The sequence below is a fragment of the Mauremys reevesii genome, linkage group 5, assembly GCF_016161935.1.
Source record: "Mauremys reevesii isolate NIE-2019 linkage group 5, ASM1616193v1, whole genome shotgun sequence".
Lineage (NCBI taxonomy): Eukaryota > Metazoa > Chordata > Testudines > Geoemydidae > Mauremys > Mauremys reevesii.
The window spans coordinates 92,726,116-92,741,361 of NC_052627.1; positions in this window are offsets into that span (position 1 = coordinate 92,726,116).

Sequence of the window (15,246 nt, forward strand, 5' to 3'; positions counted from 1 at the left end):
GGCCCTCGTGCTTTAAAAGTAAATCAGCTGGGAGAAAGAATTTAAACAAAAAAATGATTGGGAACTGTTTAAGAACATTTTACTAGATGCCCCAACATCCCACAATCAAGAAAGGGGGCTACAGTGGTGTTAGAAATATTATAAGCAGGGGTCATGTATAGCGTATGAATTTGGAGAGGCCAAGGTAATACTTAGCTTAGTGTAACTGACTTTGACCTAGTCATTGCTTGACATGAGTGATGCTTGCTGAATTCAGCCTCATGTGACTTGCTTAAATAAAGCTCACAGCTATGTTGGATGAAGATGCTGTTTTGTACTGTGTGGAAGGGCTTATATAAAAGGAAGTTAGTTGGTAAAACACAAAAGGTACTGACAAAAAGTCCCTGGACCAGACCAGAAAAAAACAGGAAAGTATTTATATTCAGGGGTATGATCAGAGATATGGTGGAAAGAGAGACATGGTGACATGAAAATAGCATGAACAGCAAAATGTATATAAACTGAAGCCTGTGCATGCATATTGTACAAGTTATTGGATAGACACTATGGGAAAGTATAATTATGGTAGAGTAGAGGAATAGAGTCAGATTCATAGGATAAATCCATCCTAATCTTCCTATGTGTCATTCATTACTTTTATAGTAATTAGAAATATTCTAATAAAGGTTTGAATTAGAATATCAGTGCCTCGGATCTGTGTGGTAGTTTTCACTCCAAACCAGCTAAAAAACACTAAATCAGGCTTAGAGGAAAATTGAAAGCAGCCTTTATATAAAACAAATGGAAATTAAAGTTGAGAGCAATGACTATAAATTAGAAGCTAGAAATTGTAGAAAGATGATAAGGGAAGAAAAAGAATAGACGTTTATGGACAGCAGAGTTAAGGCAAATAAGGAATTTGGGTAGAGTAGGAACAAAATAAAGAAAAAACTCTTAACAATGGGTACTGGTCCATTACTACGTGGACACAGTAGCATTGTCAATAATAATGAAGATAAGGCAGAAGTGTTCAATAAATATTTCTGTTCTGTATTTGGGAAAAAGCCACATGATGTATCCATGCCATATTATAATTCTTTCCCAATAGTAATTAAAGGTGATATTAAGTCACAGCAACTAAAGTTAAACATTTTTAAATTAATGTGTCTGGATAATTTGCTGTAAGAGCCACCCTCACCTCTAGGGTGCCCTCTCATCCACAGACATGGCATTGCAGGGGGTTACACCCCACATACACCCCTGGTAGCCACTTCCTTGGCCCATCCCAGATGACATCTTCTCCCAACTCCCTCTCTGGGTGATCGCTGGCTCAGCCTTCTGTGCGGGTCACATTACCTTTCCAGGGCAAGTAAAGGTCCAACTTAATGTTCAACAAAAACATCCAAACTGGTAGTTTTTCTGTCCCTCTTGGGCTTGACAAAAAGCCATTGCTTCCTGCTGTCTGCAGAGATTCTCTTGAACCACTGTTTCCCTTCAGCAATGACTCCAGCAATTTACCTCTGAGAATCTGCTTGCAAGCCTTATCTAAGGGATCCCCCATAGAAGTCTCCTTTGCTCCTCAGGCTCTTCCTAAAGGAAAACTCACATTGTTTCTTTCTCCGGGGTCTTCTCTCCTTCACTGAGTTCCCACCTCTATTTAAGTAGTGATCACCCTGCTTCACCACCACAACTGAGGTCAGTCTTTCTAAGTAAGCTGCATTACACCCAGCTAGGATGACTAATTAGTCCTTATATTACCAGCTCATCAGTGAAGCTAAAGACAAGGCTGAGCCCAACTTGCTTCAAAGGGCAAGCTGGTGACATTTGCATTCAGAATTTTAAAAAACCTGATCAAGGAGTTGTCTGGATCATTAATGTTGATTTTCAGTAAGTCTTGGAACACCAGGGAAATTCCAGAAGACTGGAAGAAATCTAATTTCATGCCAATATCTGAAAAAGGTAAATGGGAGGACCCAGGTAATTATAGGTCTGTGAGCCTGATACTGATCCTTAGCAAAAAAAATGCAATGGATGATATGGGATTTGATTAATATGTAACTAGAAGACAGTTATATAATATATGGGGTTTATGGAAAAGAGATCTTGCCAAACTAACTTGATATCATTTTTATGAGATTACACATTTAGTTGCTAAAGGCAATAGTAGGGATATATACAGTTTAGCAGGGGTTGTGGTGGATTTTCTCTCTCAGAAATTTTTACCTCAAGATTGGATGGTTTTCTGACAGATATAATTTGGTTCAATCACAGCTATTGGACTTGAAGAAGAAATTAATTCAGGTAAATCCTATGGTCTGTGTTATTCAGGTAGTCAGATTAGATTATCACAATGCTCCCTTGTGGCCTTAATATCTACAAATCTCTGAATCTTAAATCTGATGTATTCTTTGACCAGTTTTGCTTCATATTTACATAATCTATGAAGAAATATGTGGACAAATGGGAGAGAGTGCAGAGAAGAGCAACATAAATGATACAAGATTTAGAAAACCTGACCTATGAGAAAGGTTAAAAAAGCTGGGCATGTTTAGTCTTGAGGAAAGAAGACTGAGTGGGGACCTTGTAAGTCATCAAATATGTTAAGGGCTGTTATAAAGAGGACTGTGATCAGTTGTTCTCCATGTCCACTGAAGGTAGGATAGGTAGTAATGAGCTTAATGTGCAAAAAAGGAAATTAGATTATATATTAGGAAAACCTTTCTAACTAAAAGGATAGTTAAGTATTGGAAAGACTTCCAAGGGAAGTTGTGGAATCTCCATCACTCAAGAACAGGTTAGACAAACATCTGTCTGGGATGGTCTAGGTATAATTGGTCCTGCCTCAGCACAAGGCACTGGACTAGATGGCCTCTTGAGGTCCCTTCAACCCTATATTTCCTTGATTCTGTGCTTCTAAGTCTACATTTCCAGTGGAATTGCATATTGGGAATTCGCTTTCTAGATACACGCAGCCTGAATCTGATATAATAGCTGTACCCTAGTATAGCTCCATTGACTGTAATGGAGTTATTCATGCTTTACATGTATGTAACTCACAGCATTATTTGGCTCAGAATATATAAAGTAATTGCAAGACTTAGTGTCACTGTGCCTCACTGAGGCACAGCCAAGAATGCTGGATTTAGGACAAACTGCTGAGAAATCGGACAGACTTACTGAAAAATAGAGCAGAATAACTGGTTATTCTTTCATTAGATTATACCCAGCCAGTAATAAAAGTAAACATCTGTCTCATTACACTGGTTAACAAGAAGTAAAAAATGCAGGCTCCTTAGGCATCCCAGCCCTCATCTCACCATCCAGACACTGGACTCTACGATGAGTGGTTACTAAAAGCCAATTTAATCAAATGTAGGGTCCTTCCAATCTAAAGAGATCAGCCACTTATCTACGTCAATATATAACTCAGATCTTACCCAATAATCATGCTGGTGCCACTCCTTTAGTAACTAAAATCTAATGGGAAGTTTGGTATTGATGTTAAAAGGAGAAGGATTAATTACTTTGCATTCTGGATAGTCCAGGTCACTGCATTAAGACAAAAATGGCCTCACATTTTTTGTAATTTACCCTAAATGTTTGCTTTACTCATGCTGTTGAGAGTAATCCCGGATGTTAATTATCTCATGGATTACAGTCAGGGGCGGCTCTAGGAATTCCACCACCCCAAGCAGGGCGGCGCACCACGGGGCGCGCTCTGGCGGTCGCCAGTCCCGCGGCTCCAGGGGACCTCTTGCAGACGTGCCTGTGGAGGGTCCGCTGGTCTCGCGGCTCTGGTGGACCTCCCACAGGCATGCTTGTGGATGCTCCACCAGAGCCACGGGACCAGCAGACTCTCCGCAGGCATTTCTGCGGGAGGTCCACCGGAGCTGCGGGACCAGCGGACCCTCCGCAGTCATGCCTGCGGGAGGTCCGCCAGAGCCGCCTGCCGCCCTCCTGGCAAAATGCCGCCCCAAGCGCGCGCTTGGCGCGCTGGGGTCTGGAGCCAGCCCTGATTACAGTGAAGTAAATCAAAGAAGTCTTTGTTAGAGGGCTCTCTTCAGAACCCATCGGCTCCTTTTCTCTGAAGTAACCTGAAAGGGAATCTCCCTCGCCTGTCAGTACAAAACATGCTAAGCTGAAAAATATTCTTTGTGTATCCTATACCTTACATAATTTGTGAAAAGAAATATGATCTTGACCTTTATTAGGAAAAGAAGCTATTGATCCATGTTGATGTCAGATGATTATGCTGTGAGAACAATAGATTATAAAACAGAAGTTGTTTAATTGTTTTAGTTAACCAATAACAAACACCCTATTTCTCACCTTTTTCTCTCTTCCTTAGATAAAGTGCACATTTGGGAATTATTGTAAACATGAATTTTATCAGCCAGAGTAGAATTAAAAAAAGAAATAAGCAACAATAGAAATCAAAACAAAAATAGTTATGTGATAGTGCTGGAAAGTTCAAAGAAACTAATTTAGCATTGATGCTGAAATTTATCAAGAGATAAAAATACAATTAATTGAGCAAAGTTCTCTGACTCAATCTGATTATATAGGTATATAGGTAGAAGAAAATTCAATTCAGGCAATTTGTATTCAAGGTGCATTATCAATAGAATTTCCTCACATTGAAGGAGCATGTTATACAAAACTTTATATAGCTTTAATCTTCAACATTGTTTCTTAAGTTTAATCAACATTTTTCATTTATCCCTGCTGATAAACATTTATTTATTTCTACCATACTATACAAAGTATAATAAATTGAGAATGGCTGGATTAATATATACACCTCTACCCCGATATAACGCTGTCCTTGGGAGCCAAAAAATCTTAACGCGTTATAGATGCAACCGCATTATATCGAACTTGCTTTGATCCACCGGAGTGCGCACCCCCACCCCCGGAGCTCTGCTTTACCACGTTATATCCGAATTCTTGTTATATTGGGTCGTGTTATATCGGGGTAGAGGTGTATTATGACCTCCTGAGCATATTATGTAAAAAGGAGACATTACCTTATTATAACTCAACAGCAGATCAATTATTTTATCTAAGACAGCTGTTACTATTACCCAGTCAAATGTTAATTTACTCTCTGTAAAAAAACAGAAATTGTCTGATGCCATTTGACATGTTAGGAGTTCACTGTATTGGGGGGGTTGAAGTCTGTACTAATTGATATGCTTAATATTATTACCACTAAAACAACAAGGGGTCCAGTGGCACCTTAAAGACTAACAGATTTATTTGGGCATAAACTTTTGTAGGTAAAAAACCCACTTCTTCAGAAGCATGGAGTGAATTTGCACTCCATGCATCTGAAGAAGTGGGTTTTTTACCCATGAAAGCTTATGCATATGATTTCTGTCATTGTCATACAAGGCTACCCAGGGAACAGTGTACTTGGATTTTCAGAAAGCCTTTGACAAGGTCCCTCACCAAAGGCTGTTAAGCAAAGTAAGCTATCATGGGATAAGAAGGAAGGTCCTCTCATGGATTGTAACTGGGTAAAAAACAGGAAACAAAGGGTAGGAATAAATGTTCAGTTTTCAGAATGGAGAGAGGTAAATAGTGGTGTCTCTCTGGGGTCTATACTGGGACCAGTTTTATTCAACATATTCATAAGTGATCTGGAAAAAGGGATAAATTGTGAAGTGGCAAAATTTGCAGATGATACAAAGCTCCTCAAAATGATCATGTCCCAAGCAGACTGTGAAGAGCTAGAAAACGACCTCACAAAATTGGGTGACTGGGCTACAAAATGGCAGATGAAATTCAATGTTGATAAATGCAAAGTAATGCACATTGGAAAACACATTACCAACTATACATATAAAATGATGGGGTCTAAATTAGCTGTTACCACTCAAGAAAGAGATCTTGGAGTCATTGAGGATAGTTCTCTGAAAACATCCGCTCAGTGCTGCAGCAGTCAAAAAAGCAAACAGAATGTTGGGAATCATTAATAAAGGGAAAGATAAGACAGAAAATATATTGCCTCTCTATAAATCCATGGTACTCCCACATCTTGAATATTGTGCACAGATGTGGTCGCCCATCTCAAAAAAGATATATTGGAATTGGAAAAGGTTCAGAAAAGGGCAACAAAAATGATTAAGGAAATGTTATTTACTCCTTTTCATAACACAAGAACTAGGGGTCACTAAATGAAATTAATAGGCAGCAGGTTTAAAACAAACAAAAGGAAGTATTTTTTCACACAACGCACAGTCAACCTGTGGAACTCCTTGCCAGAAGATGTTGTGAAGGACAAGACTGTAACAGGATTCAAAAAAGAAGTAGATAAGTTCATGGAGGCTAAGTCTATCAGCAGGATAAGTTCATGGAGGATAGCTAGGATGCATAGGGATGGTGTCCATAGCCTCTGTTTGCCAGAAGCTGGGAATGGGTGACAGGGGATGGATCACTTGATGATTATCTGTTCTGTTCATTCCCTCTGGGGCACCTGGCATTGGCCACTGTCAGAAGACAGAATACTGGGCTAAATGGATCTCTGGTGGGACCCAGTATGGCCATTCTTATGACAGTGAATAAATAATAGAAAACACAAATAATTTCCACTAAAATGGACTTTCTAGAGTATCCTATTTTAAATTCTTATATTCAAAGTACATAGAACATTTTTTCATAGAAAGAATCACATTGTCATACACTAAGAAATCAATCTGTCAGTAGAAAAGCAAACAAAGGGAATATCAGTTGATGGACGGCTGAGCTTTAGTGCATTTCAGATCACAAGTTTATTCTATACCTGCACTGACTTTTGTTGCCAGTGCATTCAGAATGAAACATGACATTTTGAAAGGTATTACAGATGAAAGCACAACATTGCCAACATTTTGTAAAACACATAAGTAGGGTTTTACCAGGTATGTCATGGAGATAAATCCTGCCCTCAGCTGGGCAGGTGGACTATGAAGGGAAGTAAATGCAAGCATCTTTCACCCCCCCCATGCCTAGTGCGTGCATGCATGCATGCAGCAGGAGAATTACCTAGTGTTCAGGAGAGTAAGAGAATGGTAGGCAGGGGCTTCGCTACCATGGCTACTGATACACCATGGCATAAATAGATCTCATCGCTGGCAAGCTGTATGGATATGGCAATACCCTCAACCACCCACAGAATATGCTATAATCAGTCCTATGAATAAGAGCTGAATGTTCACTCCTGCTTCTTTGAGGAGTACTAAGGTGCCTCCCATCACACATTACCTTTTAGTTACACTTAACCATATTGCCCTCCACCAGCAGCTGGCCTTGAGAGTACACTCACAACATGCACTGCTCCACTCCCCGACCTCCATATTTCCTCAACAGTAAGGGCAGGATTTTCCCTTGATCAGATTACCAGATTTTAGCCAGATAGTGCAGCCGGTGATGCAGTTCTTAAATCAACAAGCATTCACCAACACAGAGTGGGCTTCCATCAGAAAAAGAAAGTTGCAGTTACCTTCTTTGTTATCTGTTAACAGCACTGCAATGTCACTACCTTCTGATGTTCTTAAAAATAAAGCGTGAAATCCTGGTCCCAGTTAAGTTAATGGGAGTTTTGCTATTGACTTCAGTGGGGACAGGATTTCACTCACTCAGTCTTGAACAATGCTTACTACTAGATCAAGTCATCTTCAGTTACAGTTGCTGATGAAGAAGGTTTTAAACACAGTTGCTGTTTGACTTTGAGTCTTGAAAGTGGATTAAAAGAAAAATGAAAGCCATGGATTTGGAACAAGAACTACAGTTCCAACATTCATATTATTTATATTATGTACTGGAAACTTATGCTGATGAATACCTTTTTATTAAGAGGCCCACTAATTATTCCTTCTGAACAATTTTTTCCTGCTTAAGTATTTGCAGGACTGGGCCCTAAAACAACATTTTTTGGGAAAAATATTTTTAAAAAATAAATGATAAAGGTAGCTTGATAAATTAAAGATTTGCTTTTGCTTCCCCCCTTTTTTTTAACTTAATGCCATTTTGTGACACACACCCCCCCCAGCATATGAGGGCTTTTGTCAGTCACCCATGATACTGTCTTGTCTGATAGGATATAATGCCAGATGACTTGTGGAACCATCAGAAGTGTGGTAACTGGCAAATTGGGTCAAAGCACTGGAAAGACAAGGTAGTTTCTTAAAACTCTGGTTTCATAAATAAATTATTGTATTTTTAAAAAATCCACAGTTTTTGTAAACAGCTTTTAGAGCATAAGAATATTTAAGACCATAGAGTAGTTATTTTCTAACCTGGTGGCCAGGTTATCTCCATATCATTAGACAGTGTCATGTCCACATGTCAGTCACTAACTCCTGTTTAAATTATTGAACTCTAAGAGTTTAAAGGGCACTAAAGTAAATGGGAGGTGGAGTGAGGTTGAGTGGCCTCCCTCTGAGTGGGAGAGCAAGGGATCCCTACACGCCCCTTGGAGAACGGAGCAGAGATCACCCCGCCCCCCTCACCGGAAGGACCGGGGCGTGGCCGAAAGTATAAAAGGCCGGCCCTGCAGCACAGTTGGAGGAGAGCCTGCAATGGAGGAGGATGCTTGGCTTGTTCTCCAGAGGCCACAGGTACCAAACCCCGGGGAGGCTGGAAGGAGCCTGGGGCAGTCCTGGAGCAGCCGGCTGCAGAGCCCAGTGTGGCTCAGTCGGCGTGTTGTAATTGGATCCCCGCCGAAGCAAGGGCAGCCAATCCTGCCTCTGCCAGGGCCCTGGGCTGGGGTGCGGTGGAGTAGGGTAGGCCCGAGTCCCCCTGCCACCCGATCCTGGGTGGCTGACCCCCTGCACGGTGCAAGGAGGCTCTAGCCCAGGACAGGAGCTCCCTTATCACTCACCTGGAGAGACTGTTTGCTTGCTGGATACCGGGGCCCCACCCAGGCTAAAGCCAGCCCTGTAAAGACTGTTTGCTCGCTGGCTGCCTGGGTTCCACCCAGGCCAGGGACCACATTTGAAGACTGGTTGTTTGTGGGCTGCTTGGGCCCTGCCTAGGCCGGAGCCACCCCGATAGACTGTGTTGAGGGGCTGATCACTTGAGCTACCCCAGCCCAGGCCGAAGCCTGGTAGTGACAGTTGATCTCCCAGCCCTATTGTGAGCCCCCGGCTACTCTGCAGACTCTGGTCTGGACCCAGAGTGGGCCAGCCAGAGTGGCCTCCCTCCAAGCAGGAGAGCAAGGGACCCCTACAGGAGGCTTTTAGGGTCACTATTAAAACAGAACTAACTGCTACCCCTAAATCATCCCTTTTGCCTAAATTCATACCAAAGAAGAAATTAATAAAATCTATTTTATAAATAAAAATTTCCCTACCCCAAAAAGGGACAAGAACCAGAAATTCCATGGAGTCCAGTAGAGTCTTCACCATTGCTATTGCTTTTAAATGGAAGGCTCTCAGATATTACACTAATGGCCAGCAGTATTAAACCTTAAGATAGTCAGATGGATAATTCATACATCCTACATCACTGCCACTTTTATATGAACAGTATGTAACAATGTGGCAGTATGATTGGTTCTGGAGAAATATTAAACTTTTTGTGGCTTCAGTACTGTCTACTGCTCTTAGATGCTGGTGTAGTTTACCCATTCCCCGTCCAGGCAGTAAATTGGATTTGGGCTGAGTGTTGCCAGTAGAAAAACTGTTCATAAATCAAAACTCCCTGAGAAAACTGACAGACCTCTTGAAAGCCTTGATTTGATGAACAAATGGGTAGGTAAATAATTACTACTATAATTTTCCACTAGCTTTTGACTGAGTTTCAAATGAGTTCACTTAGCTGTGTTAACATCCTATTTTGTACTTGCCCTCTCTGAACATTGAAATTATCAGGATTTACTCACACAGTTCATCATGGGAAGCTAATGCTCAGCTTGCATGCTTGAGTAATCACAGACAGCAAATTTTAAGCTCATGGTGGAAGTGCCTTCATGGCCATCTCTTAAAAATCACGTAGTGGGTGTAGGAGTGTAGAACTAATGATACTCTCTACCCTTGCTAGCTCTTGACTGTAGGCTGGCAGCATCTTTAGATCAATGATGTTAATATTTGCCAGCAGGTCAAGCACTGAGGTTTGATCTTAGTGATAAGGAGGTCGGCCATCTTTGTAGTGTATGGTTGTTGCCACTTTTCTATGCATTTGCCTAGGAAAGGAAAGTTGAGGCAGGGTGATAACATCGTAGATCATTATCATCCAGGGATGGTTTCTTAAGGACTGGGTAGACTTTTGCATGCTTCACAACAGATCCAAACTACCTCAAGAAAGGTGGGATGGTTTTTTTTTCTTTTTTTTTTTTTTTTTTTTTTGTAAATATGAGGTGGGAGGGATAGCTCAGTTGTTTGAGCATTGGCCTGCTAAGCCCAGGGTTGTGAGTTCACTCCTCAAGGGGGCCATTTGGGGGTTGGTCTTGCTTTGAGCAGGGGATTGGACTAGATGATCTCTTGAGGTCCCTTCCAACCCTAATATTCTATGACTAGTCCCATTGATGATGGAAGTTCCTTATACCGTTCAGTCCCCAGAGTGGCAGTGTTTCTGCTCCAGTCATGGAGGCTTCCTTGGAACCACAAAGAATGCTGGAGACAGTTCAAATGCCATCATTCTTTGTCAATAAATATAGAAAGGTATTCCAATGCAATCTGATTGGGATGAGTGTCACCGTGCCTCAGTGGGTCACAGCTGAGGATGCCAGATTCAGGACAAATTGCTGAGAAATAGGGCAGTCTCTCCCCAAATTGGTGGTTATTCTATCATTAGGTATACCCAGCCAGTCACAAAATGAAGCTTCTGTTTCATCATACTGGTTAACAAGAAGTCAAAAATGCAGTCTTCTTAAGTATTCCAGCACTTATATCACCACCCAGACACTAGACTTTCTGATGAGTGGTAACTGAAAAGCAGTTTAATCACATAAAGGGTTCTTCTGATCTCAAGAGACCAGCCACATAGCCAGGTCAATATATAACTCAGATTTTACCCAATAATCACACTGCTGCCTATCCTTTAGTAACTAAAATCCAAAGGTTTATTTATAAAAGAAAATAAATAGAGTTAAAATGGTTAAGGAAATCATATGCATGCAAATGATTGCAAAGTTCTTACATCAGGTTTGAAGCCGTGATGGAATAAACTGTTAGTGTGCAAACGTATCTCAGGAAATTATCCCAACAGCTTGTGGGTCATCAGTCCTTGATTAGAGCTTCCTTGTTAGAAATTCAGTCCAGAGAAATGAGGCAGGAAATGAAGACAAAATGGAGATGTTTTCAGGGTCTTCTATACCCTCTCCCATGTGGATGGAATTCTACTGTCCCAGACAAAGCCCACAGCACAGTTTGTGGAAAACTACAGGCACAAGATGGAGTCTAGACTCACATGAGCAAGTTATAACTTTTCCATTGACACCTTACATGACATACTTTGTATAAGATTTGTTGCAATTGTAGAACAGTGATATACAGGGTCACATTTCAATCATACAGAATCACAATGACTAAAAGGGAACCTTTTAAATTTGAGTTAAATATTGTAGAGTTTATTGGTAAGGATTCCTTTTTACACATACAGCCAACACATTTTCTCTTTGGAGTGAGCTGCTGTGTTAATTGAAAGAGGCTCGATTCTGCAATCTGAGTCACATCGATGAAACCATGACATTCACAGGGCTCCAAATGGTGCAGGTATCTCCCTGCCTGGAGCTGACTGCGGAATCAGTGCTTAATTTAATTAATACAATAGCTCATTCTCACTGCTGAGAACAAAATTGTTTCCCTCATCAATAAACTGAATTTGGTTTGAATTACCTAGATTTCAGAATTTGATATGCCACCATTTTAGGCAGTGAATGCATTGTAAAAGTTATCAGAGGGCAACTGGAGGTTTTGGCATCTGTATATGGGATAGTTGGGGCTGTTGGTGCCTGGAGTGGCATGGGAAGAAGTCTGAGATTATGGGATAAGCACATTAACTAGCTATGTCTGCTAAAATAATCAATAACTAACAGTGCTGAATTTATATTGATATATTTAGCTTTCAGAGTTAATGCTTTGGGAAGGACAGGGCAGTTTACACCTCTCTGAGCAAATTTTTCAGGCTTTCTTCAAACATGAAGATGCCACTGCATCGATATGTGTTAGGTTCACATATTCAAAGTCTTCCATGCAAGCATGAGGGCTAGAAATGAGTTTTAAAATGAAGCTTTGATTCTTTGGGACCATTCTGCAGCCAGAGACCCTCAGAGTACAAAGAACCTTAGGTTCGAGTTAGGTATTTAGATTAGGCTGTAAAAACAGAATGTGTGAACTTTAAAGACCCCCTGGCAAGATTAAGCTTTGCTTTCCTGGTGATTTCCCCTCCCCACACTGTTGTGTAGTAGGCTGGCTGCTGGCATTCCACAGAAAGTGGGCTGTATATCAGTGATTAGTGTGGGCCTATAGTTTGGGGCTATATAAAGGGATGGAAAGTGATATATATGGGTAGGATATGAGTATTGTTAAGAAAAAAATATACTACAACCTTAAAGATCTGGATACACTTGAGGACACACTGATGTCAATGGGAATAGTGTCTCTGATCAAAAAGGTGTATGCAATCCTTATTTGGCATTATCTATTACCATTAAATGGCAGTATTAGCCAACTAATACCACACAGTTTTATTAGATATGATAGTCTTTTCTTCTAATAGAAAAATAACTCTGCAATATTGTGACGGATTCGGTCACACAGACCCCCTTGTGACTGTCACCTGACGTGCTGGAATTACCTCTGAGCCCATTTTCCACTGCCAGCCTGGGACTCCAGAACCCTGCCTTGTTAAGCCAGACATGCTAGTCTGCTGCAGCACAGACCCAGGTCTTCTCCATGCCCCCAAAGCTGCAGATTTTAACCAAAAACTGCTCAGCAAGTCACCTATCTCCAGCACCCAGACACCCAGTTCCCAATGGGATCCAAACCCCAAATAAATCTGTTTTACTCTGTATAAAGCTTATACAGGGTAAACTCATAAATTGTCCATCCTCTATAACACTGATAGAGAGAGAGATGCACAGCTGTTTGCACCCCAGGTATTAATCACTTACTCGGGGTTAATTAATAAACAAAAGTGATTTTATTAAGAATAAAAAGTAGGATTTACATGGTTTCAAGTAATAACAGACAGAACAAAGTAAGTTACCAAGCAAAATAAAACAAAACATGCATGTTTAAGCCTAATATGTTAAGAAATATTAAATCTCATCCTCAGAGATGTTCCAATAAGCTTCTTTCACAGACTAGACTCCTTTCTAGTCTGGGACCAATCCTTTCCCCTGGTACAGTTCTTGTTCGTTCCAGCTAAGGTGGTAACTAGAGGATTTCTCATGACTGGCAGTCCCCTTTGTTCTGTTCCCCTTTTATAGCTTTGGCACAAGGCGGGAATCTTTTGTCTCTCTGGGTCCCCACCCCTCCTTCTAAACGGAAAAGCACCAGTTTTAAGATGGATTCCAGTACCAAGTGACATGATCACAGGTCACTGTAAGACCTCATTCTCCATTCTTTCAGGGCTGTCCTGTAGGTACCCAGGAAGGTTTGTAAGTAAACAGAGCCATTTACAACCAATTCTCCTAGTTAATTGGAGCCATCAAGATTCCAAGACATCATTAATGGCCCACACTTTGCATAGTTACAATAGGACTTCAGAGTTATACTTCATATTTCTAGCTTCAGATACAAGAATGTACATTCATACAAATAGGATGAACAAGCTCAGTAGATTATAAGCTTTGTAATGGTACCTTACCAGAGACCTTTTGCATAACGCATATTCCAGTTACATTATATTTATACTCATAAGCATATTTCCATAAACATATGGAGTGCAACATCACAAATATCTCTTGGAAAATGCTGACTCTTCTAATGACAGTAATTGTATGTTAATCAGGAATGAACAGGACTAACACAGCTCAGTGTAAAATGAGAGATGTGCGTGGAGCACAGCTAGCTCACACCAGACTTCAACAATACAACATCCAGATAGATACAGTGCAGAACACAACTCAAGAGGCACAAAGCTCTAAGGATTCTTTTTAAATTAATTTTAAAAGCCTAGAGCCTGTTCTCTCCAGCAGGCACAGTACCCTGAGGGAGGCTAGGAGGCTGCATTACAAAATAAAGTATTGGTATTTGTGATTTTAAATACTGGGTGGATATAAACACTTTATGAAAATATAGCAAAGCATAAACAATTTTGACTTCCCTCATTGCCTAGCATATTTGCTTCCTATACTGCTTTGCCTACATAAACCCACAGTGAAAGTTTACTATGAAGTGCATTGCTATGTGTTTGAAGCCTGAGTATTAACTCCTGTTTCACTCAAAGAGATGGAAGTGCTGCTCCTATAGTGTTTTTGATGTGGCATTTTTTTAAAGCAGCAGGCAATTAATATTAATACCAGGATTAATATTAATGATAGTATTTACAATATGCTATTAAAATATAAATGAACAGCGAACTGTGCAAATACCAGTTGGGCACATGAATATAAAATGGAGTATCTCATATGGGAAATAGTTTTTTTTGTTTCTCCATGTCCAGAGTGGATTGCATATTTTTAGCTTACATGCTGCTAGGCAGATATCCAACCAACAAACTTCTGTTTTTGAATATCCCCGGTTGACTCAGTAAATTTCCAGTTCCTTTCCACTAAGTGGAAGCCTTCAACCAAAACCAAAATTTATGCAGGTCATAGATGGCTACCAGTCAGTGATGACATGGGTGAATACAGTGTGTAAACAAAAAAAATGAGTGAATATTGAAAATCATATTTCCCAAATATCCATCCAAGTTTGTAAATGATTTTGATCTGTGTTCATTCTTTTGTGTCCAGTTTGCCTCAGACTTTCTAGAACAAGACTTATATTAAGCCAGAGCCCACAAGAGCAGAGCTCCAGTAAATATTTTCAAATCTCCAGGAGCCCAGCAAACACTCCCTCCCGCCCCCCCCCCCCCACACACATCCCCTGCAGGGCAGAAGCCCCAACCCCTGGTGCCCATCCACCCCCACCACGGGTCTAAAGCTCCGACCCCAAATTGGGGGCCTCTAGGAAATAATCTTTGAGAATTTAAACCATGTTCCAGAATATTTCTGTCCTGCAATAAACTCACTCCTGTGAATTTCCAGTCAGATTCCTATGGTTTTGGCGACACTTCAAATGGAGATATATAAATCAAACTTATCACAGAGGACTGCTATAGTGTAAACTTTAGAGA